This window comes from Phyllobates terribilis, unplaced genomic scaffold (genome assembly GCF_046119375.1).
Source record: "Phyllobates terribilis strain yellow unplaced genomic scaffold, ASM4611937v1 Scaffold_292__1_contigs__length_2399606, whole genome shotgun sequence".
NCBI classification, from domain to species: domain Eukaryota; kingdom Metazoa; phylum Chordata; class Amphibia; order Anura; family Dendrobatidae; genus Phyllobates; species Phyllobates terribilis.
Window position 1 is genome coordinate 989,823 of NW_027363052.1, and position 24,843 is coordinate 1,014,665.

At 61.3% G+C, this 24,843-nt stretch overlaps 1 protein-coding gene across 2 annotated transcripts in view; it reads right to left on the reverse strand.

The window, feature by feature from the left end:
• LOC141220411 (gastrula zinc finger protein XlCGF66.1-like) overlaps positions 1 to 24,843 on the reverse strand; it is a 39,555-nt gene that overhangs the window by 4,842 nt on the left and 9,870 nt on the right. Inside the window, exon 1 of one of the 2 annotated variants that reach the window (XM_073666337.1) lies at positions 1,197 to 1,261. The exons of the other annotated variant lie outside the window; for it this stretch is intronic. The gene's annotated coding sequence lies outside the window, so the exon portion shown is untranslated. Of the gene's footprint in view, positions 1 to 1,196; positions 1,262 to 24,843 lie in introns of those variants that run through there. 2 annotated transcript variants of the gene reach the window in all.

A 24,843-nucleotide genomic window follows, 5' to 3' on the forward strand; every position in this document is an offset into this window, starting at 1 on the left:
TTACACTGGGGCATCATACATCCTGCATAAGGAGCATAATGGGGGCATTACACTGTGTGGGGGCATCATACATCCTGCATAAGGGGCATAATGGGGGCATTACACTGTGGGGGCATCATACATCCTGCATAAGGGGCATAATGGGGGCATTACACTGTGTGGGGGCATCATATATCCTCCATAAGGGGCATAATGGGGGCATTACACTGTGGGGGCATCATACATCCTACATAAGGGGCATAATGGGGGAACATTACACTGTGTGGGGGCATCATACATCCTGCATAAGGGGCATAATGGGGGCAGTACACTGTGTGGGGGGCATCATACATACTGCATAAGGGGCATAATGGGGGCATTACACTGTGTGGGGGCATCATACATACTGCATAAGGGGCAAAATGGGGGCATTACACTGTGGGGGGCATCATACATACTGCATAAGGGGCATAATGGGGGCATTACACTGTGGGGGGCATCGTACATACTGCATAAGGGGCATAATGGGGACATTACACTGTGTGGGGGCATCATACATCCTGCATAAGGGGCATAATGGGGGCATTACACTGTGTGGGGCATCATACATCCTGTATAAGGGGCATAATGGGGGCATTACACTGGGGCATCATACATCCTGCACAAGGGGCATAATGGGGGCATTACACTGGGGCATCATACATCCTGCATAAGGGGCATAATGGGGGCATTACACTGTGGGGGCATCTTACATACCGCATAAGGGGCATAATGGGGGCATTACACTGTGGGGGCATCTTACATACTGCATAAGGGGCATAATGGGGGCATTACACTGTGGGGGCATCATACATACTGCATAAGGGGCATTACACTGTGTGCGGGCATCATACATCCTGCATAAGGGGCATAATGGGGGCATCTTACATACTGCATAAGGGGCATAATGGGGGCATTACACTGTGTGGGGGCATCATACATACTGCATAAGGGGCATAATGGGGGCATTACACTGTGGGGCCAGTAAAGGGGTCCTGTACTATGAGAACAATACGTTTCCCCCCTTCCTGTCTCCATAGTTGGGTCGTATGTATCTATTATAGGAAACAGAACAAAAACCTTATGATTCTTATAAAGGGGCAACACAAGACCCCAAAAGAGTACCCGTGCTGAAGGGGTTAATGCCCCCTGCGCCCAGTAATGGGGTCTCCACATACCTCCACCTGCAGAGCCGCCACCACATATATGGCCGCTCTGTGCGCACAGGAGCTGTGATGAGGTCACAGGAGGGGAGGAGTCAGGGGTCACATGATCAGGGGCCTCAGTGGATGCAGGACTCTGCTGTGCTGGTTGTCATGGTGCTGGATGAGCTGAAGTTTATGTGTGGGGTCAGGAGGGGTTTACAGTGTGGATGTAGCAGAGCCGCGTGTGTACGAGGTGTACGGAGCGGAGCCGCGTGTGTACGAGGTGTACGGAGTGGAGCCGCGTGTGTACGAGGTGTACGGAGCAGAGCCGTGTGTGTACGAGGTGTACGGAGCGGAGCCACGTGTGTACGAGGTGTAAGGAGCAGAGCCGCGTGTGTACGAGGTGTACGGAGCAGAGCCGCGCGTGTACGAGGTGTACGGAGCAGAGCCGCGCGTGTACGAGGTGTACGGAGCGGAGCCGCGCGTGTACGAGGTGTACGGAGCGGAGCCGCGCGTGTACGAGGTGTACGGAGCGGAGCCGCGCGTGTACGAGGTGTACGGAGCGGAGCCGCGCGTGTACGAGGTGTACGGAGCGGAGCCGCGCGTGTACGAGGTGTACGGAGCGGAGCCGCGCGTGTACGAGGTGTACGGAGCGGAGCCGCGCGTGTACGAGGTGTACGGAGCGGAGCCGCGCGTGTACGAGGTGTACGGAGCGGAGCCGCACGTGTACGAGGTGTACGGAGCAGAGCCGCGCGTGTACGAGGCGTACGGAGCGGAGCCGCGCGTGTACGAGGCGTTCGGAGCGGAGCCGCGCGTGTACGAGGTGTACAGAGCGGAGCCGCGCGTGTACGAGGTGTACGGAGCGGAGCGGCGTGTACGAGATGTACGGAGCAGAGCCGCGTGTGTTCGAGGTGTACGGATCGGAGCCGCGTGTACGAGGTGTACGGAGCGGAGCCTTGTTTGTACGAGGTGTACGGAGCGGAGCCGCGTGTACGAGGTGTACGGAGCGGAGCCGCGTGTGTACAAGGTGTACGGAGCGGAGTCGCGTGTACGAGGTGTACTGAGCGGAGCCGCGTGTGTACGAGGTATACTGAGCGGAGCCGCGTGTGTACGAGGTGTACTGAGCGGAGCCGCGTGTGTACAAGGTGTACTAAGCGGAGCCGCGTGTGTACGGAGCGGAGACGCGTGTGTACGAGGTGTACGGAGCAGAGCCGCGTGTGTACGAGGTGTACGGAGCAGAGCCGCGCGTGTACGAGGTGTACGGAGCGGAGCCGCGCGTGTACGAGGTGTACGGAGCGGAGCCGCGCGTGTACGAGGTGTACGGAGCGGAGCCGCGCGTGTACGAGGTGTACGGAGCGGAGCCGCGCATGTACGAGGTGTACGGAGCGGAGCCACGTGTGTACGAGGTGTACGGAGCGGAGCCGCGTGTACGAGGTGTACGGAGAAGGAGCCGCGCGTGTACGAGGTGTACGGAGCAGAGCCGAGCGTGTACGAGGCGTACGGAGCGGAGCCGCGCGTGTACGAGGTGTACTGAGTGGAGCCGCGTGTGTACGGAGTGGAGCCGCGTGTGTACGAGGTGTACTGAGCGGAGGCGCGTGTGTACGAGGTGTACTGAGCGGAGCCGCGTGTGTACGAGGTGTACTGAGTGGAGCCGCGTGTGTACGAGGTGTACGGAGCAAAGCCGCGTGTGTACGAGGTGTACGGAGCAGAGCCGTGTATGTACGAGGTATATGGAGCGGAGCCGCGCGTGTATGAGGCGTACGGAGCGGAGCCGCGCGTGTACGAGGGTACGGAGCGGAACCGCGCGTGTACGAGGCGTATGGAGCGGAGCCGCATGTGTACGAGGCGTACGGAGCGGAGCCGTGTGTACGAGGTGTACGGAGCGGAGCCGCATCTGTACGAGGTGTACGGTGCGGAGCCGCGTGTGTACGAGGTGTACTGAGCGGAGCCGCGTGTGTACGAGGTGTACTGAGCGGAGCCGCGTGTGTACGGAGCGGAGCCGCGTGTTTACGAGGTTTATGGAGCAGAGCCGCGTGTGTACGAGGTGTACGGAGCAGAGCCGCGTGTGTACGAGGTGTACGGAGCAGAGCCGCGCGTGTACTAGGTGTACTGAGCGGAGCCGCGCGTGTACGAGGTGTACGGAGCGGAGCCGCATGTGTACGAGGTGTACGGAGCGGAGCCGTGTGTACGAGGTGTACGGAGCGGAGCCGCGTGTGTACGAGGTGTACTGAGCGGAGCCGCGTGTGTACGAGGTGTACTGAGCGGAGCCGCGTGTGTACGGAGCGGAGCCGCGTGTTTACGAGGTTTATGGAGCAGAGCCGCGTGTGTACGAGGTGTACGGAGCAGAGCCGCGTGTGTACGAGGTGTACGGAGCAGAGCCGCGCGTGTACTAGGTGTACTGAGCGGAGCCGCGCGTGTACGAGGTGTACGGAGCGGAGCCGCATGTGTACGAGGTGTACGGAGCGGAGCCGTGTGTACGAGGTGTACGGAGCGGAGCCGCATGTGTACGAGGTGTACGGAGAGGAGCCGCGTGTGTACGAGGTGTACGGAGCGGAGCCGCGTGTGTACGAGGTGTACTGAGTGGAGCCGCGTGTGTACAAGGTGTACTGAGCGGAGCCGCGTGTGTACGGAGCAGAGCCGCGTGTGTACGAGGTGTACGGAGCAGAGCCGCGTGTGTACGGAGCAGAGCCGCGTGTGTACGAGGTGTACGGAGCAGAGCCGCGTGTGTACGAGGTGTACGGAGCGGAGCCGCGTGTGTATGAGGTGTACAGAGCGGAGCCGCATGTGTACGAGGTGTACGGAGCGGAGCCGCGCATGTACGAGGTGTACGGAGCAGAGCCGCGTGTACGAGATGTACGGAGCAGAGCCGCGTGTGTACGAGGTGTACGGAGCGGAGCATTGTTTGTACGAGGTGTACGGAGCGGAGCCGCGTGTACGAGGTGTACGGAGCGGAGCCACGTGTGTACGAGGTGTACGGAGCAGAGCCGCGTGTGTATGAGGTGTACGGAGCGGAGCCGCGTTTGTACGAGGTGTACTGAGTGGAGCCGCGTGTGTACGGAGCGGAGACGCGTGTGTACGAGGTGTACGGAGCAGAGCCGCGTGTGTACGAGGTGTACGGAGCAGAGCCGTGTGTGTACGAAGTATACGGAGCGGAGCCGCGCGTGTATGAGGCGTACGGAGCGGAGCCGCGTGTGTACGAGGTGTACTGAGTGGAGCCGCGTGTGTACGAGGTGTACTGAGCGGAGCCGCGTGTGTACGAGGTGTACTGAGCGGAGCCGCGTGTGTAAGAGGTGTACGGAGCGGAGCCGCGTGTGTACGAGGTGTACGGAGCGGAGCCGCGTGTGTACGAGGTGTACGGAGCAGAGCCGCGTGTGTACGAGGTGTACGGAGCAGAGCCGTGTGTGTACGAGGTGTACGGAGCAGAGCCGTGTGTGTACGAGGTGTACGGAGCGGAGCTGCGTGTGTACGAGGTGTACTGAGTGTAGCCGCGTGTGTACGAGGTGTACGGAGCAGAGCCGCATGTGTACGAGGTGTACGGAGCAGAGCCGCGTGTGTACGGAGCGGAGCCGCGTGTTTACGAGGTTTACGGAGCAGAGCCGCATGTGTACGAGGTGTACGGAGCAGAGCCGCGTGTGTACGAGGTGTACGGAGGAGAGCCGCATGTGTACGAGGTGTACGGAGCAGAGCCGCATGTGTACGAGGTGTACGGAGCAGAGCCGCGCGTGTACGAGGTGTACGGAGCAGAGCCGCATGTGTACGAGGTGTACGGAGCGGAGCCGTGTGTACGAGGTGTACGGAGCGGAGCCGCATGTGTACGAGGTGTACGGAGCGGAGCCGCATGTGTACGAGGTGTACGGAGCGGAGCCGCGTGTGTACGAGGTGTACTGAGTGGAGCCGCGTGTGTACGAGGTGTACTGAGCGGAGCCGCGTGTGTACGGAGCAGAGCCGCGTGTGTACGAGGTGTACGGAGCAGAGCCGCGTGTGTACGAGGTGTACGGAGCAGAGCCGCGTGTGTACGAGGTGTACGGAGCAGAGCCGCGTGTGTACGAGGTGTACGGACCAGAGCCGCGTGTGTACGAGGTGTACGGAGCAGAGCCGCGTGTGTGCGAGGTGTACGGAGCAGAGCCGCGTGTGTGCGAGGTGTACGGAGCAGAGCCGCGTGTGTATGAGGTGTACGGAGCGGAGCCTATGTGTACGAGGTGTACGGAGCGGAGCCGCGTGTGTACGAGGTGTACGGAGCAGAGCCGTGTGTGTACGTGGTGTACGGAGCAGAGCCGCGTGTGTACGAGGTGTACGGAGCAGAGCCGTGTGTGTACGTGGTGTACGGAGCAGAGCCGCGTGTGTACGAGGTGTACGGAGTAGAGCCGCGTGTGTACGAGGTGTACGGAGCAGAGCCGCGTGTGTACAGAGCGGAGCCGCGTGTGTACGGAGCGGAGCCGCGTGTGTCCGAGGTGTACGGAGCAGAGCCGCGTGTTTACGAGGTGTACGGAGCAGAGCCGCGTGTGTACGAGGTGTATGGAGCAGAGCCGCGTGTGTACGAGGTGTACGGAGCAGAGCCGCGTGTGTACGAGGTGTACGGAGCAGAGCCGCGTGTGTACGAGGTGTATGGAGCAGAGCCGCGTGTGTACGAGGTGTACGGAGCAGAGCCGCGTGTGTACGAGGTGTACGGAGCAGAGCCGCGTGTGTACGAGGTGTACGGAGCAGAGCCGCGTGTGTACGAGGTGTACGGAGCAGAGCCGCGTGTGTACGAGGTGTACGGAGCAGAGCCGCGTGTGTACGAGGTGTACGGAGCAGAGCCGTGTGTGTACGAGGTGTACGGAGCAGAGCCGCGCGTGTACGAGGTATACGGAGCAGAGCCGCGCGTGTACGAGGTGTACGGAGCGGAGTCGTGTGTACAAGGTGTACGGAGCGGAGCCGCATGTGTACGAGGTGTACGGAGCGGAGCCGCGTGTGTACAAGGTATACTGAGCGGAGCCGCGTGTGTACGGAGCGGAGCCGCGTGTGTCCGAGGTGTACGGAGCAGAGCCGCGTGTGTACGAGGTGTACGGAGCAGAGCCGCGTGTGTACGAGGTGTACGGAGCAGAGCCGCGTGTGTACGAGGTGTACGGAGCAGAGCCGCGTGTGTACGAGGTGTACGGAGCAGAGCCGCGTGTGTACGAGGTGTACGGAGCAGAGCCGCGTGTGTACGAGGTGTACGGAGCAGAGCCGCGTGTGTACGAGGTGTACGGAGCAGAGCCGCGTGTGTGCGAGGTGTACGGAGCAGAGCCGCGTGTGTGCGAGGTGTACGGAGCGGAGCCGCGTGTGTGCGAGGTGTACGGAGCGGAGCCGCATGTGTACGAGGTGTACGGAGCGGAGCCGCGCGTGTACGAGGTGTACGGAGCGGAGCCGCATGTGTACGAGGTGTACGGAGAGGAGCCGCATGTGTACGAGGTGTACGGAGAGGAGCCGCATGTGTACGAGGTGTACGGAGCGGAGCCGTGTGTACAAGGTGTACGGGGCGGAGCCGCATGTGTACGAGGTGTACTGAGTGGAGCCGCGCGTGTACGGAGCGGAGCCGCGCGTGTACGAGGTGTACGGAGCAGAGCCGCGTGTGTAGGTGGTGTACGGAGCAGAGCCGCGTGTGTACGAGGTGTACAGAGCAGAGCCGCGTGTGTACGAGGTGTACGGAGCAGAGCCGCGTGTGTACGAGGTGTACGGAGCAGAGCCGCGTGTGTACGAGGTGTACGGAGCAGAGCCGCGTGTGTACGAGGTGTACGGAGCAGAGCCGCGCGTGTACGAGGTGTACGGAGCAGAGCCGCGCGTGTACGAGGTGTACGGAGCAGAGCCGCGCGTGTACGAGGTGTACGGAGCAGAGCCGCGCGTGTACGAGGTGTACGGAGCAGAGCCGCGCGTGTACGAGGTGTACGGAGCAGAGCCGCGTCTGTATGAGGTGTACGGAGCGGAGCCGCTTGTGTACGAGGTGTACGGAGCAGAGCCGCGCGTGTACTAGGTGTACGGAGCGGAGCCGCGCGTGTACGAGGTGTACGGAGCGGAGCCGCATGTGTACGAGGTGACGGAGCAGAGCCGCATGTGTACGAGGTGTACGGAGCGGAGTCGTGTGTACAAGGTGTACGGAGCGGAGCCGCATGTGTACGAGGTGTACGGAGCGGAGCCGCGTGTGTACAAGGTGTACTGAGCGGAGCCGCGTGTGTACGGAGCGGAGCCGCGTGTGTCCGAGGTGTACGGAGCAGAGCCGCGTGTGTCCGAGGTGTACGGAGCAGAGCCGCGTGTGTCCGAGGTGTACGGAGCAGAGCCGCGTGTGTACGAGGTGTACGGAGCAGAGCCGCGTGTGTACGAGGTGTACGGAGCAGAGCCGCGTGTGTACGAGGTGTACGGAGCAGAGCCGCGTGTGTACGAGGTGTACGGAGCAGAGCCGCGTGTGTACGAGGTGTACGGAGCAGAGCCGCGTGTGTACGAGGTGTACGGAGCAGAGCCGCGTGTGTGCGAGGTGTACGGAGCAGAGCCGCGTGTGTGCGAGGTGTACGGAGCGGAGCCGCGTGTGTGCGAGGTGTACGGAGCGGAGCCGCGTGTGTACGAGGTGTACGGAGCGGAGCGGCGCGTGTACGAGGTGTACGGAGCGGAGCCGCATGTGTACGAGGTGTACGGAGAGGAGCCGCATGTGTACGAGGTGTACGGAGCGGAGCCGTGTGTACGAGGTGTACGGAGCGGAGCCGCATGTGTACGAGGTGTACGGAGCAGAGCCGTGTGTGTAGGTGGTGTACGGAGCAGAGCCGCGTGTGTACGAGGTGTACAGAGTAGAGCCGCGTGTGTACGAGGTGTACGGAGCAGAGCCGCGGGTGTACGAGGTGTACGGAGCAGAGCCGCGGGTGTACGAGGTGTACGGAGCAGAGCCGCGCGTGTACGAGGTGTACGGAGCGGAGCCGCATGTGTACGAGGTGTACGGAGCAGAGCCGCATGTGTACGAGGTGTACGGAGCGGAGCCGTGTGTACGAGGTGTACGGAGCAAAGCCGCATGTGTACGAGGTGTACGGAGCGGAGCCGCGTGTGTACGAGGTGTACGGAGCGGAGCCGCGTGTGTACGAGGTGTACAGAGCGGAGCCGCGTGTGTACGAGGTGTACGGAGCAGAGCCGCGTGTGTACGAGGTGTACGGAGCAGAGCCGCGCGTGTACGAGGTATACGGAGCAGAGCCGCGCGTGTACGAGGTATACGGAGCAGAGCCGCGCGTGTACGAGGTGTACGCGGAGCGGAGCCGCGCGTGTACGAGGCGTACGGAGCGTAGCCGTGTGTGTACGAGGTGTACAGAGCGGAGCCGTGTGTGTACGAGGTGTACGGAGCAGAGCCGCGTGTACGAGGTGTACGGAGCAGAGCTGCATATGTACGAGGTGTACGGATCGGAGCTGCGTGTACGAGGTGTACTGAGCGGAGCCTTGTTTGTACGAGGTGTACGGAGCCGCGTGTGTACAAGGTGTACTGAGCGGAGCCGCGCGTGTACGAGGTGTACGGAGCGGAGCCGGGCGTGTACGAGGTGTATGGAGCGGAGCCGGGCGTGTACGAGGTGTACGGAGCGGAGCCGTGTGTGTACGAGGTGTACGGAGCAGAACCGCATATGTACGAGGTGTACGGAGCGGAGCCGGGGCTACGGAGCGGAGCCGCATGTGTACGAGGTGTACGGAGCGGAGCCGCGTGTGTACGAGGTGTACTGAGTGGAGCCGCGTGTATACGGAGCGGAACCGCGTGTGTACGAGGTGTACGGAGCAGAGCCGCGTGTGTACGAGGTATACGGAGCAGAGCCGCGCGTGTACGAGGTGTACGCGGAGCGGAGCCGCGCGTGTACGAGGCGTACGGAGTGGAGCCGCGTGTGTACGAGGCGTACGGAGCGTAGCCGTGTGTGTACGAGGTGTACAGAGCGGAGCCGTGTGTGTACGAGGTGTACGGAGCAGAGCCGCGTGTACGAGGTGTACGGAGCAGAGCTGCATATGTACGAGGTGTACGGATCGGAGCTGCGTGTACGAGGTGTACTGAGCGGAGCCTTGTTTGTACGAGGTGTACGGAGCCGCGTGTGTACAAGGTGTACTGAGCGGAGCCGCGCGTGTACGAGGTGTACGGAGCGGAGCCGGGCGTGTACGAGGTGTATGGAGCGGAGCCGGGCGTGTACGAGGTGTACGGAGCGGAGCCGTGTGTGTACGAGGTGTACGGAGCAGAACCGCATATGTACGAGGTGTACGGAGCGGAGCCGGGGCTACGGAGCGGAGCCGCATGTGTACGAGGTGTACGGAGCGGAGCCGCGTGTGTACGAGGTGTACTGAGTGGAGCCGCGTGTATACGGAGCGGAACCGCGTGTGTACGAGGTGTACGGAGCAGAGCCGCGTGTGTACGAGGTGTACGGAGCAGAGCCGCGTGTGTACGGGGTGTACGGAGCAGAGCCGCGTGTGTACGAGGTGTACGGAGCGGAGCCGTGTGTGTACGAGGTGTACGGAGCAGAGCCGCGTGTACGAGGTGTACGGAGCAGAGCCGCATATGTACGAGGTGTACGGATCGGAGCTGCGTGTACGAGGTGTACTGAGCGGAGCCTTGTTTGTACGAGGTGTACGGAGCCGCGTGTGTACAAGGTGTACTGAGCGGAGCCGCGCGTGTACGAGGTGTACGGAGCGGAGCCGGGCGTGTACGAGGTGTATGGAGCGGAGCCGGGCGTGTACGAGGTGTACGGAGCGGAGCCGTGTGTGTACGAGGTGTACGGAGCAGAACCGCATATGTACGAGGTGTACGGAGCGGAGCCGGGGCTACGGAGCGGAGCCGCATGTGTACGAGGTGTACGGAGCGGAGCCGCGTGTGTACGAGATGTACTGAGTGGAGCCGCGTGTATACGGAGCGGAACCGCGTGTGTACGAGGTGTACGGAGCAGAGCCGCGTGTGTACGAGGTGTACGGAGCGGAGCCGCGTGTGTACGAGGTGTACGGAGCAGAACCGCGTGTACGAGGTGTACGGAGCAGAGCCGCGTATGTACGAGGTGTACGGATCGGAGCAGCGTGTACGAGGTGTACGGAGCGGAGCCGTGTTTGTACGAGGTGTACGGAGCGGAGCCGCGTGTACGAGGTGTACGGAGCGGAGCCGCGTGTGTACGAGGTGTACGGAGCAGAGCCGCGTGTGTACGAGGTGTACGGAGCAGAGCCGCGTGTGTACGAGGTGTACGGAGCAGAGCTGCGTGTGTACGAGGTGTACGGAGCAGAGCTGCGTGTGTACGAGGTGTACTGAGTGGAGCCGCGTGTGTACGAAGCAGAGCCGCGCGTGTACGAGGTGTACGGAGCGGAGCCGCGTGTGTGCGAGGTGTACGGAGCAGAGCCGCGTCTGTATGAGGTGTACGGAGCGGAGCCGCATGTGTACGAGGTGTACGGTGCGGAGCCGCGTGTGTACGAGGTGTACGGGGCGGAGCAGTGAGTGTACGCGATGTACGGAGTGGAGCCGCGTGTGTACGAAATATACGGAGCGGAGCCTCGCGTGTACGGAGCGGAGCCGGGCATGTACGAGGTGTATGGAGCGGAGCCACGTGTGTCCGAAGTGTACGGAACGGAGCCGCATGTGTACGAGGTGTACGGAGCAGAGGCGTGTGTGTACGAGGTGTACGGAGCAGAGCCGCGTGTGTACAAGGTCTACGGAGCAGAGCCGCGCGTGTACGAGGTGTACGGAGCGGAGCCGCGCGTGTACGAGGTGTACGGAGCGGAGCCGCGTCTGTATGAGGTGTACGGAGCGGAGCCGCATGTGTACGAGGTGTACGGTGCGGAGCCGCGTGTGTACGAGGTGTACGGGGCGGAGCAGTGAGTGTACGCGATGTACGGAGTGGAGCCGCGTGTGTACGAAATATACGGAGCGGAGCCTCGCGTGTACGGAGCGGAGCCGGGCATGTACGAGGTGTATGGAGCGGAGCCACGTGTGTCCGAGGTGTACGGAACGGAGCCGCATGTGTACGAGGTGTACGGAGCAGAGGCGTGTGTGTACGAGGTGTACGGAGCAGAGCCGCGTGTGTACAAGGTCTACGGAACAGAGCCGCGCGTGTACGAGGTGTACGGAGCGGAGCCGCGCGTGTACGAGGTGTACGGAGCGGAGCCGCGCGTGTACGAGGTGTACGGAGCGGAGCCGCGTGTGTACGAGGTGTACGGAGCAGAGCCGCGTGTGTACGAGGTGTACTGAGTGGAGCCGCGTGTGTACGAGGTGTACTGAGTGGAGCCGCGTGTGTACGGAGCGGAGCCGCGCGTGTACGAGGTGTACGGAGCGGAGCCGTGTGTACGAGGTGTACGGAGCGGAGCCGCGCGTTTACGAGGTGTACGGAGCGGAGCCGGGCGTGTACGAGGTGTATGGAGCGGAGCCAGGCGTGCACGAGGAGTACGGAGCGGAGTCGCGCGTGTACAAGGTGTACGGAGCGGAGCCGTGTGTGTTCGAGGTGTACGGAGCAGAACCGCATATGTACGAGGTGTACGGAGCGGAGCCGGGGCTACGGAGCGGAGCCGCATGTGTACGAGGTGTACGGAGCGGAGCCGCGTGTGTACGAGGTGTACTGAGTGGAGCCGCGTGTATACGGAGCGGAACCGCGTGTGTACGAGGTGTACGGAGCAGAGCCGCGTGTGTACGAGGTGTACGGAGCAGAGCCGCGTGTGTACGGGGTGTACGGAGCAGAGCCGCGTGTGTACGAGGTGTACGGAGCAGAGCCGCGTGTGTACGAGGTGTACGGAGCAGAACCGCGTGTACGAGGTGTACGGAGCAAAGCCGCGTGTGTACGAGGTGTACGGATCGGAGCAGCGTGTACGAGGTGTACGGAGCGGAGCCGTGTTTGTACGAGGTGTACGGAGCGGAGCCGCGTGTACGAGGTGTACGGAGCGGAGCCGCGTGTGTACGAGGTGTACGGAGCAGAACCACGTGTGTACGAGGTGTACGGAGCAGAGCTGCGTGTGTACGAGGTGTACGTAGCGGAGCTGCGTGTGTACGAGGTGTACTGAGCGGAGCCGCGTGTGTACGAGGTGTACTGAGTGGAGCCGCGTGTGTACGAAGCGGAGCCGCGCGTGTACGAGGTGTACGGAGCGGAGCCGCGTGTGTACGAAGTGTACGGAGCAGAGCCGCGTCTGTATGAGGTGTACGGAGCGGAGCCGCATGTGTACGAGGTGTACGGAGCGGAGCCGCGTGTGTACGAGGTGTACGGAGCGGAGCAGTGTGTGTACGAGATGTACGGAGTGGAGCCGCGTGTGTACGAAATATACGGAGCGGAGCCGCGCGTGTACGGAGCGGAGCCGGGCATGTACGAGGTGTATAGAGCGGAGCCGCATGTGTCCGAGGTGTACGGAACGGAGCCGCATGTGTACGAGGTGTACGGAGCAGAGGCGTGTGTGTACGAGGTGTACAGAGCAGAGCCGCGTGTGTACAAGGTGTACGGAGCAGAGCCGCGCGTGTACAAGGTGTACGGAGCAGAGCCGCGCGTGTACGAGGTGTACGGAGCGGAGCCGCGCGTGTACGAGGTGTTCGGAGCGGAGCCGCATGTGTACGAGGTGTACGGAGCAGAGCCGCGTGTGTACGAAGTGTACGGAGCAGAGCCGCGTGTGTGCGAGGTGTACGGAGCAGAGCCGCGTGTGTGCGAGGTGTACGGAGCAGAGCCGCGTCTGTATGAGGTGTACGGAGCGGAGCCGCATGTGTACGAGGTGTACGGAGCAGAGCCGCGTGTGTACGAAGTGTACGGAGCAGAGCCGCGTGTGTGCGAGGTGTACGGAGCAGAGCCGCGTGTGTGCGAGGTGTACGGAGCAGAGCCGCGTCTGTATGAGGTGTACGGAGCGGAGCCGCATGTGTACGAGGGTTACGGAGCGGAGCCGCGCGTGTACGAGGTGTACGGAGCGGAGCCGCGCGTGTACGAGGTGTACGGAGCAGAGCCGCGTGTGTACGAGGTGTACGGAGCAGAGCCGCGTGTGTACGAGGTGTACGGAGCGGAGCCGCGTCTGTATGAGGTGTACGGAGCGGAGCCGCATGTGTACGAGGTGTACGGAGCGGAGCCGCGCGTGTACGAGGTGTACGGAGCGGAGCCGCGTGTGTACGAGGTGTACGGAGCGGAGCCGCGCGTGTACGAGGTGTACGGAGCGGAGCCGCGCGTGTACGAGGTGTACGGAGCGGAGCCGTGTGTGTACGAGGTGTACGGAGCGGAGCCGCGTGTGTACGAGGTGTACGGAGCGGAGCCGCGTGTGTACGAGGTGTACGGAGCGGAGCCGCTTGTGTACGAGGTGTACGGAGCGGAGCCGCGTGTGTACAAGGTGTACGGAGCAGAGCCGCGCGTGTACGAGGTATACGGAGCGGAGCCGCGCGTGTACGAGGCGTACGGAGCGGAGCCGCGCGTGTACGAGGCGTACGGAGCGGAGCCGCGCGTGTACGAGGCGTACGGAGCGGAGCCGTGTGTGTACGAGGTGTACGGAGCAGAACCGCATATGTACGAGGTGTACGGAGCGGAGCCGGGGCTACGGAGCGGAGCCGCATGTGTACGAGGTGTACGGAGCGGAGCCGCGTGTGTACGAGGTGTACTGAGTGGAGCCGCGTGTATACGGAGCGGAACCGCGTGTGTACGAGGTGTACGGAGCAGAGCCGCGTGTGTACGAGGTGTACGGAGCAGAGCCGCGTGTGTACGGGGTGTACGGAGCAGAGCCGCTTGTGTGTACGAGGTGTACGGAGCGGAGCCGTGTGTGTACGAGGTGTACGGAGCAGAGCCGCGTGTACGAGGTGTACGGAGCAGAGCCGCATATGTACGAGGTGTACGGATCGGAGCTGCGTGTACGAGGTGTACTGAGCGGAGCCTTGTTTGTACGAGGTGTACGGAGCCGCGTGTGTACAAGGTGTACTGAGCGGAGCCGCGCGTGTACGAGGTGTACGGAGCAGAGCCGGGCGTGTACGAGGTGTATGGAGCGGAGCCGGGCGTGTACGAGGTGTACGGAGCGGAGCCGTGTGTGTACGAGGTGTACGGAGCAGAACCGCATATGTACGAGGTGTACGGAGCGGAGCCGGGGCTACGGAGCGGAGCCGCATGTGTACGAGGTGTACGGAGCGGAGCCGCGTGTGTACGAGATGTACTGAGTGGAGCCGCGTGTATACGGAGCGGAACCGCGTGTGTACGAGGTGTACGGAGCAGAGCCGCGTGTGTACGAGGTGTACGGAGCGGAGCCGCGTGTGTACGAGGTGTACGGAGCAGAACCGCGTGTACGAGGTGTACGGAGCAGAGCCGCGTATGTACGAGGTGTACGGATCGGAGCAGCGTGTACGAGGTGTACGGAGCGGAGCCGTGTTTGTACGAGGTGTACGGAGCGGAGCCGCGTGTACGAGGTGTACGGAGCGGAGCCGCGTGTGTACGAGGTGTACGGAGCAGAGCCGCGTGTGTACGAGGTGTACGGAGCAGAGCTGCGTGTGTACGAGGTGTACGGAGCAGAGCTGCGTGTGTACGAGTTGTACTGAGTGGAGCCGCGTGTGTACGAAGCAGAGCCGCGCGTGTACGAGGTGTACGGAGCGGAGCCGCGTGTGTGCGAGGTGTACGGAGCAGAGCCGCGTCTGTATGAGGTGTACGGAGTGGAGCCGCATGTGTACGAGGTGTACGGTGCGGAGCCGCGTGTGTACGAGGTGTACGGGGCGGAGCAGTGAGTGTACGCGATGTACGGAGTGGAGCCGCGTGTGTACGAAATATACGGAGCGGAGCCTCGCGTGTACGGAGCGGAGCCGGCCATGTACGAGGTGTATGGAGCGGAGCCACGTGTGTCCGAGGTGTACGGAACGGAGCCGCATGTGTACGAGGTGTACGGAGCAGAGGCGTGTGTGTACGAGGTGTACGGAGCAGAGCCGCGTGTGTACAAGGTCTACGGAGCAGAGCCGCGCGTGTACGAGGTGTACGGAGCGGAGCCGCGCGTGTACGAGGTGTACGGAGCGGAGCCGCGCGTGTACGAGGTGTACGGAGCGGAGCCGCGTGTGTACGAGGTGTACGGAGCGGAGCCGCGTGTGTACGAGGTGTACTGAGTGGAGCCGCGTGTGTACGGAGCGGAGCCGCGCGTGTACGAGGTGTACGGAGCGGAGCCGTGTGTACGAGGTGTACGGAGCGGAGCCGTGTGTACGAGGTGTACGGAGCGGAGCCGCGCGTGTACGAGGTGTACGGAGCGGAGCCGTGTGTACGAGGTGTACGGAGCGGAGCCGTGTGTACGAGGTGTACGGAGCGGAGCCGTGTGTACGAGGTGTACGGAGCGGAGCCGCGCGTGTACGAGGTGTACGGAGCGGAGCCGGGCGTGTACGAGGTGTATGGAGCGGAGCCGGGCGTGCACGAGGTGTACGGAGCGGAGTCGCGCGTGTACGAGGTGTACGGAGCAGAACCACGTGTGTACGAGGTGTACGGAGCAGAGCTGCGTGTGTACGAGGTGTACGTAGCGGAGCTGCGTGTGTACGAGGTGTACTGAGCGGAGCCGCGTGTGTACGAGGTGTACTGAGTGGAGCCGCGTGTGTACGAAGCGGAGCCGCGCGTGTACGAGGTGTACGGAGCGGAGCCGCGTGTGTACGAAGTGTACGGAGCAGAGCCGCGTCTGTATGAGGTGTACGGAGCGGAGCCGCATGTGTACGAGGTGTACGGAGCGGAGCCGCGTGTGTACGAGGTGTACGGAGCGGAGCAGTGTGTGTACAAGATGTACGGAGTGGAGCCGCGTGTGTACGAAATATACGGAGCGGAGCCGCGCGTGTACGGAGCGGAGCCGGGCATGTACGAGGTGTATGGAGCGGAGCCGCGTGTGTCCGAGGTGTACGGAACGGAGCCGCATGTGTACGAGGTGTACGGAGCAGAGGCGTGTGTGTACGAGGTGTACGGAGCAGAGCCGCGTGTGTACAATGTGTACGGAGCAGAGCCGCGCGTGTACAAGGTGTACGGAGCAGAGCCGCGCGTGTACGAGGTGTACGGAGCAGAGCCGCGTGTGTGCGAGGTGTACGGAGCAGAGCCGCGTGTGTGCGAGGTGTACGGAGCGGAGCCGCGTCTGTATGAGGTGTACGGAGCGGAGCCGCATGTGTACGAGGTATACGGAGCAGAGCCGCGTGTGTACGAGGTGTACGGAGCGGAGCCGCGTGTGTACGAGGTGTACGGAGCGGAGCCGCGTCTGTATGAGGTGTACGGAGCGGAGCCGCATGTGTACGAGGTGTACGGAGCGGAGCCGCGCGTGTACGAGGTGTACGGAGCGGAGCCGCGCGTGTACGAGGTGTACGGAGCGGAGCCGCGCGTGTACGAGGTGTACGGAGCGGAGCCGCGCGTGTACGAGGTGTACGGAGCGGAGCCGCGTGTGTACGAGGTGTACGGAGCGGAGCCGCTTGTGTACGAGGTGTACGGAGCGGAGCCGCTTGTGTACGAGGTGTACGGAGCGGAGCCGCGTGTGTACAAGGTGTACGGAGCGGAGCCGCGCGTGTACGAGGTATACGGAGCGGAGCCGCGCGTGTGCGAGGCGTACGGAGCGGAGCCGCGCGTGTACGAGGCGTACGGAGCGGAGCCGCGCGTGTACGAGGCGTACGGAGCGGAGCCGTGTGTGTACGAGGTGTACGCGGAGCGGAGCCGCGCGTGTACGAGGCGTACGGAGTGGAGCCGCGTGTGTACGAGGCGTACGGAGCGTAGCCGTGTGTGTACGAGGTGTACAGAGCGGATCCGTGTGTGTACGAGGTGTACGGAGCAGAGCCGCGTGTACGAGGTGTACGGAGCAGAGCCGCATATGTACGAGGTGTACGGATCGGAGCTGCGTGTACGAGGTGTACTGAGCGGAGCCTTGTTTGTACGAGGTGTACGGAGCCGCGTGTGTACAAGGTGTACTGAGCGGAGCCGCGTGTGTACGGAGCGGAGCCGCGTGTGTACGAGGTGTACGGAGCAGAGCCGTTTGTGTACGAGGTGTACGGAGCAGAGCCGCGTGTGTACGACGTGTACGGAGCAGAGCCGCGTGTGTACGAGGTGTACGGAGCAGAGCCGCGTGTGTACGAGGTGTACGGAGCAGAGCCGCGCGTGTACGAGGTGTACGGAGCAGAGCCGCGCGTGTACGAGGTGTACGGAGCAGAGCCGCGCGTGTACGAGGTGTACGGAGCGGAGCCGCGCGTATACGAGGTGTACGGAGCGGAGCCGCATGTGTACGAGGTGTACGGAGCAGAGCCGCATGTGTACGAGGTGTACGGAGCGGAGCCGCATGTGTACGAGGTGTACGGAGCGGAGCCGCGTGTGTACGAGGTGTACTGAGTGGAGCCGCGTGTGTACAAGGTGTACTGAGCGGAGCCGCGTATGTACGGAGCGGAGCCGCGTGTGTACGAGGTGTACGGAGCAGAGCCGTGTGTGTACGAGATGTACGGAGCAGAGCCGCGTGTGTACGAGGTGTACGGAGCCTAGCCGCGTGTGTACGAGGTGTACGGAGCAGAGCCGCGTGTGTACGAGGTGTACGGAGCAGAGCCGCGTGTGTACGAGGTGTACGGAGCAGAGCTGCGTGTGTGCGAGGTGTACGGAGCAGAGCCGCGTGTGTGCGAGGTGTACGGAGCGGAGCCGCGTGTGTATGAGGTGTACGGAGCGGAGCCGCATGTGTACGAGGTGTACGGAGCGGAGCCGCATGTGTACGAGGTGTACGGAGCGGAGCCGTGTGTACGAGGTGTACGGAGCGGAGCCGCATGTGTACGAGGTGTACGGAGCGGAGCCGCATGTGTACGAGGTGTACGGAGCGGAGCCGCGTGTGTACGAGGTGTACTGAGTGGAGCCGCGCGTGTACGGAGCGGAGCCGCGTGTGTACGAGGTGCATGGAGCAGAGCCGTGTGTGTATGAGGTGTACGGAGTGGAGCCGCGTGTGTATGGAGCGGAGCCGCTCGTGTACGAGGTGTACGGAGCATAGCTGCGTGTGTACGAGGTGTACGGAGCGGAGCCGCGTGTGTACGAGGTGTACGGGGCGGAGCAGCGTGTGTACGAGATGTACGGAGCGGAGCCGCGCGTGTACGAGGTGTGCGGAGCCGAGCCGCGTGTGTACGAGGTGTACGGAGCGGAACCGCGTGTGTCTATGACGTGTACGGAGCAGAGCCGAGTGTGTACGAGGTGTACGGAGCAGAGCCGCGTGTGTACGAGGTGTACGGAGCAGAGCCGCGTCTGTATGAGGTGTATGGAGCGGATCCGCATGTGTACGAGGTGTACGGAGCGGAGCCGCGTGTGCGAGGTGTACGGGGCGGAGCAGTGTGTGTACAAGATGTACGGAGCGGAGCCGCGTGTGTACGAAATATACAGAGCGGAGCCGCACGTGTACAGAGCGGAGTCGGGCATGTACGAGGTGTACGGAGCGGAGCCGCGTGTGTCCGAGGTGTATGGAACGGAGCCGCATGTGTACGAGGTGTACGGAGCAGAGCCGTGTGTGTACGAGGTGTACGGAGCGGAGCCGCACGTGTACAGTGCGGAGCCGGGCATGTACGAGGTGTACGGAGCGGAGCCGCGTGTGTCCGAGGTGTATGGAACGGAGCCGCATGTGTACGAGGTGTACGGAGCAGAGCCGTGTGTGTACGAGGTGTACGGAGCGGAGCCGCGCGTGTACGAGGTGTACGGAGCAGAGCCGTGTGTGTACGAGGTGTACGGAGCGGAGCCGCGCGTGTACGAGGTGTACGGAGCGGAGCCGCATGTGTACGAGGTGTACGGAGCGGAGCCGTGTGTGTACAAGGTGTACGGAGCCACGCGTGTGTACGAGGTGTACGGAGAGGAGCCGCATGTGTACGAGGTGTACGGAGCAGAGCCGTGTATGTATGAGGTGTACGGAGCAGAGCCGCGTGTGTACGGAGCGGAGCCGCGCGTGTACGAGGTGTACGGAGCGGAGCCGCATGTGTACGAGGTGTACGGAGCGGAGCCGCATGTGTACGAGGTGTACGGAGCAGAGCCGCATGTGTACGAGGTGTACGGAGCGGAGCCGCATGTGTACGAGGTGTACGGAGCAGAGCCGCATGTGTACGAGGTGTACGGAGCAGAGCCGCATGTATACGAGGTGTACGGGGTGGAGCCGTGTGTGTACGAGATGTACGGAGCGGAGCCGTGTGTACGAGATGTACAGGGCGGAGCAGCGTGTGTACGAGATGTACGGAGCGGAGCCGCGTGTGTACGAGATGTACGGAGCGGAGCCGCGCGTGTACGAGGTGTGCGGAGCGGAGCCGCGCGTGTACGAGGTGTACGGAGCGGAACCGCGTGTGTCTGTGAGGTGTACGGAGCAGAGCCGCATGTGTACGAGGTGTACGGAGCAGAGCCGCGTGTGTACGAGGTGTACGGAGCGGAGCCGCGTGTGTACGAGGTGCATGGAGCAGAGCCGTGTGTGTATGAGGTGTACGGAGTGGAGCCGCGTGTGTATGGAGCGGAGCCGCTCGTGTACGAGGTGTACGGAGCATAGCTGCGTGTGTACGAGGTGTACGGAGCGGAGCCGCGTGTGTACGAGGTGTACGGGGCGGAGCAGCGTGTGTACGAGATGTACGGAGCGGAGCCGCGCGTGTACGAGGTGTGCGGAGCCGAGCCGCGTGTGTACGAGGTGTACGGAGCGGAACCGCGTGTGTCTATGACGTGTACGGAGCAGAGCCGAGTGTGTACGAGGTGTACGGAGCAGAGCCGCGTGTGTACGAGGTGTACGGAGCAGAGCCGCGTCTGTATGAGGTGTATGGAGCGGATCCGCATGTGTACGAGGTGTACGGAGCGGAGCCGCGTGTGCGAGGTGTACGGGGCGGAGCAGTGTGTGTACAAGATGTACGGAGCGGAGCCGCGTGTGTACGAAATATACAGAGCGGAGCCGCACGTGTACAGAGCGGAGTCGGGCATGTACGAGGTGTACGGAGCGGAGCCGCGTGTGTCCGAGGTGTATGGAACGGAGCCGCATGTGTACGAGGTGTACGGAGCAGAGCCGTGTGTGTACGAGGTGTACGGAGCGGAGCCGCACGTGTACAGTGCGGAGCCGGGCATGTACGAGGTGTACGGAGCGGAGCCGCGTGTGTCCGAGGTGTATGGAACGGAGCCGCATGTGTACGAGGTGTACGGAGCAGAGCCGTGTGTGTACGAGGTGTACGGAGCGGAGCCGCGCGTGTACGAGGTGTACGGAGCAGAGCCGTGTGTGTACGAGGTGTACGGAGCGGAGCCGCGCGTGTACGAGGTGTACGGAGCGGAGCCGCATGTGTACGAGGTGTACGGAGCGGAGCCGTGTGTGTACAAGGTGTACGGAGCCACGCGTGTGTACGAGGTGTACGGAGAGGAGCCGCATGTGTACGAGGTGTACGGAGCAGAGCCGTGTATGTATGAGGTGTACGGAGCAGAGCCGCGTGTGTACGAGGTGTACGGAGCGGAGCCGCATGTGTACGAGGTGTACGGAGCGGAGCCGCATGTGTACGAGGTGTACGGAGCAGAGCCGCATGTGTACGAGGTGTACGGAGCGGAGCCGCATGTGTACGAGGTGTACGGAGCAGAGCCGCATGTGTACGAGGTGTACGGAGCAGAGCCGCATGTATACGAGGTGTACGGGGTGGAGCCGTGTGTGTACGAGATGTACGGAGCGGAGCCGTGTGTACGAGATGTACAGGGCGGAGCAGCGTGTGTACGAGATGTACGGAGCGGAGCCGCGTGTGTACGAGATGTACGGAGCGGAGCCGCGCGTGTACGAGGTGTGCGGAGCGGAGCCGCGCGTGTACGAGGTGTACGGAGCGGAACCGCGTGTGTCTGTGAGGTGTACGGAGCAGAGCCGCATGTGTACGAGGTGTACGGAGCAGAGCCGCGTGTGTACGAGGTGTACGGAGCAGAGCCGCGTCTGTATGAGGTGTACGGAGCGGAGCCGCATATGTACGAGGTGTACGGAGCGGAGCCGCGTGTGTACGAGGTGTACGGGGCGGAGCAGTGTGTGTACGAGATGTACGGAGCAGAGCCGTGTGTGTACGAAATATACGGAGCGGAGCCACGCGTGTACGGAGCGGAGCCGGGCATGTACGAGGTGCACGGAGCGGAGCCGCGTGTGTCCGAGGTGTACGGAACGGAGCCGCATGTGTACGAGGTGTACGGAGCAGAGCCGTGTGTGTACGAGGTGTACGGAGCGGAGCCGCACGTGTACGAGGTGTACGGAGCGGAGCTGCATGTGTACGAGGTGTACGGAGCGGAGCCGTGTGTGTACAAGGTGTACGGAGCCACGCGTGTGTACGGAGAGGAGCCGCGTGTGTACGAGGTGTACGGAGCAGAGCCGTGTGTGTACGAGGTGTACGGAGCGGAGCCGCGTGTGTACGAGGTGTACGGAGCATAGCTGCGTGTGTACGAGGTGTACGGAGCGGAGCCGCGTGTGTACGAGGTGTACGGGGCGGAGCAGCGTGTGTACGAGATGTACGGAGCGGAGCCGCGCGTGTACGAGATGTACGGAGCGGAGCCGCGCGTGTACGAGGTGTGCGGAGCGGAGCCGCGTGTGTACGAGGTGTACGGAGCGGAACCGCGTGTGTCTATGACGTGTACGGAGCAGAGCCGAGTGTGTACGAGGTGTACGGAGCAGAGCCGCGTGTGTACGAGGTGTACGGAGCAGAGCCGCGTGTGTACGAGGTGTACGGAGCAGAGCCGCGTGTGCGAGGTGTATGGGGCGGAGCAGTGTGTGTACGAGATGTACGGAGCGGAGCCGTGTGTGTACGAAATATACGGAGCGGAGCCGCGCGTGTACGGAGCGGAGCCGCATGTACGAGGTGTACGGAGCGGAGTCGCGTGTGTCCGAGGTGTACGGAACGGAGCCGTGTGTGTACGAGTTGTACGGAGCGGAGCCGCGCATGTACGAGGTGTACGGAGCGGAGCCGCATGTGTACGAGGTGTACGGAGCGGAGCCGTGTGTGTACGAGGTGTACGGAGCAGAGCCGTGTGTGTACGAGGTGTACGGAGCGGAGCCTCGTGTGTACGGAGCGGAGCCGCGCGTGTACGAGGTGTACGGAGCGGAGCCGCGCATGTACGAGGTGTACGGAGCGGAGCCGCATGTGTACGGGGTGGAGCAGTGTGTGTATAAGATGTACGGAGCGGAGCCGCGTGTGTACGAAATATACAGAGCGGAGCTGCGTGTGTACGAAGTGTACGGAGCAGAGCTGCGTGTGTACGAGGTGTACGGAGCGGAGTCGTGTGTGTACGAGGTGTACAGGGCGGAGCAGCGTGTATACGAGATGTACGGAGTGGAGCCGCGCGTGTATGAGGTGTGCGGAGCAGAGCCGCGTGTGTACGAGGTGTACGGAGCGGAACCGCATGTGTCTATGAGGTGTACGGAGCGGAGCCGCGTGTGTACGAGATGTACGGAGCGGAGCCTCGTGTGTACGAGGTGTGCGGAGCCGCGTGTGTACGAGGTGTACGGAGCGGAGCCGTGTGTGTATGGAGCGGAGCCGTGTGTGTACGAGGTGTACGGAGCAGAGCTGCGCATGTACGAGGCGTATGGAGCGGAGCCGCCTATGTACGAGGTGTACGGAGCAGAGATGTCTGTGTACGAGGTGTACGGAGCGGAGACGTCTGTGTACGAGGTGTACGGAAGGGAGTCGCGTGTGTACGAGGTGTATGGAGCGGAGCCGCACGTCTATGAGGTGTACGGAGCGGAGCCGCGTGTGTACGAGGTGTATGGAGCAGAGCCGTGTATGTATGGAGCGGAGCCGCGTGTGTACGAGGTGTACGGAGTGGAGCCGTGTGTGCACGAGGTTTTTCCCTCATATCTTTACCATTTGGCGGTGTGACAATAATATTACATTTGTTCACCCACCATGCCGGCAGGTCCTATATTAGGCCACTCCACCCACCGCTCTCTGCTGAATGTTGGTTCCTGGGCAGTTCACTCTGCTAGTGTCCAGTTTGTTGCTCCTGTTATACCTCGCACTCGTGTCTCTGACTCTTCCACCAGCTGCTGCGGTCCTGGGGACTACCATTCAGTAGTACCCGATGTCTACCAGCAGCCCATCCTATCCTCTCCACCAGAGGCTCTAGTGAAGACCTGGTAGACACCTAGTTATGCCCTCCAGGGTAAGCTCGGCCCGTGGCCCTGTGGGTCCACATCCACCAGCGTTACACCAAGTAACCGTGTGTACAATTACAGTGGCACAGCCTAATCATAGGTATAGGGGAACCTCCGCAGATGACCGCGCTGTTACTGAAAATCCCTATACAAAGATTAAGGCCACATTCACATGTTCAGTATTTGGTCAGTATTTTACAATAAAATTTGTAAGCCAAAACCTATGCTTTATAGTTCATCTGTCTTTGCAAATCCCTTCACTGGCTCCCAATTGCCCAGCGTATCCAGTTCAATCTACTAACACTGACCTACAAAGCCATCTATAACCTTTCTCCTCTGTTCATCTCTGAACTAATCTCCCAATATATTCCCTCATGTAATCTCCGGTCTTCCCAAGATCTCCTTTTCTCCTCCACACTTATTCGTTCCTCACCCAATCGCCTCTAAGACTTCTCCCGAATATCCCCCATCTTCTGGAATTCTGCGCCTCAACAAGTCCGATTATCTGCCACATTCGGATCCTTCAGACGGAACCTGAAAACCCATGTCTTCAAGAAAGCTTAGAACCTGCAATGACCACGCTGCCGCCTCACCACCACCAGAGCTGCAGCAACCCCCCAACCTACTGTCTCCTTCCCCACCATCCTATAAATGTAAGCCCGCGAGGGCAGGGTCCTCTTCCCTCTGTACCAGTCTATCATTGTTAGGTCATTTACTGTAAGTGATATCTGTATTTCGTGTGTAACCCTTTCTCATGCACCATGGAATCAATGGCGCTATATAAAATAATAATATTTCAGTCTTGTGATTTTCCTGGATATTTAAGACCATTTAAACGGACCCGTATAGACATTAATCTACGTATCCCTCTTATTCTATTGTTTTTTTTATGCATATAAGAATTGTTCATGGGTACACACTTAATATATGTTTGCATGTGTAACTTTAGGTACATATTCTATATATATGTGTACAGTTATTATATTTCACATTGCACTTTATTTTTCATGCACATAGACAACTAATTCTGTCATAATATGTGCTTTTGTGTATATACAGAACAGACCAAACGTTTGGACACACCTCATTTAAAGATTTTTCTGTATTTTCATGACTATGAAAATTGTACATTCACACTGAAGGCATCAAAACTATGAATTAACACATGTGGAATTATATACTTAACAAAAAAGTGTGAAACAACTGAAAATATGTCTTATATTCTAGGTTCTTCAAAGTAGCCACCTTTTGCTTTGATGACTGCTTTGCACACTCTTGGCATTCTCTTGATGAGCTTCAAGAGGTAGTCACCTGAAATGGTCTTCCAACAATCTTGAAGGAGTTCCCAGAGATACGTAGCACTTGTTGGCCCTTTTGCCTTCACTCTGTGGTCCAGCTCACCCCAAACCATCTCGATTGGGTTCAGGTCTGGTGACTGTGGAGGCCAGGTCATCTGGCGTAGCACCCCATCACTCTCCTTCTTGGTCAAATAGCCCTTACACAGCCTGGAGGGGTGTTTGGGGTCATTGTCCTGTTGAAAAATAAATGAGGGTCCAACTAAATGCAAATCGGATGGAATAGCAAGCGCTGCAAGATGCTGTGGTAGCCATGCTGGTTCAGTATGCCTTCAATTTTGAATAAATCCCCAACAGTGTCACCAGCAAAGCACCCCCACACCATC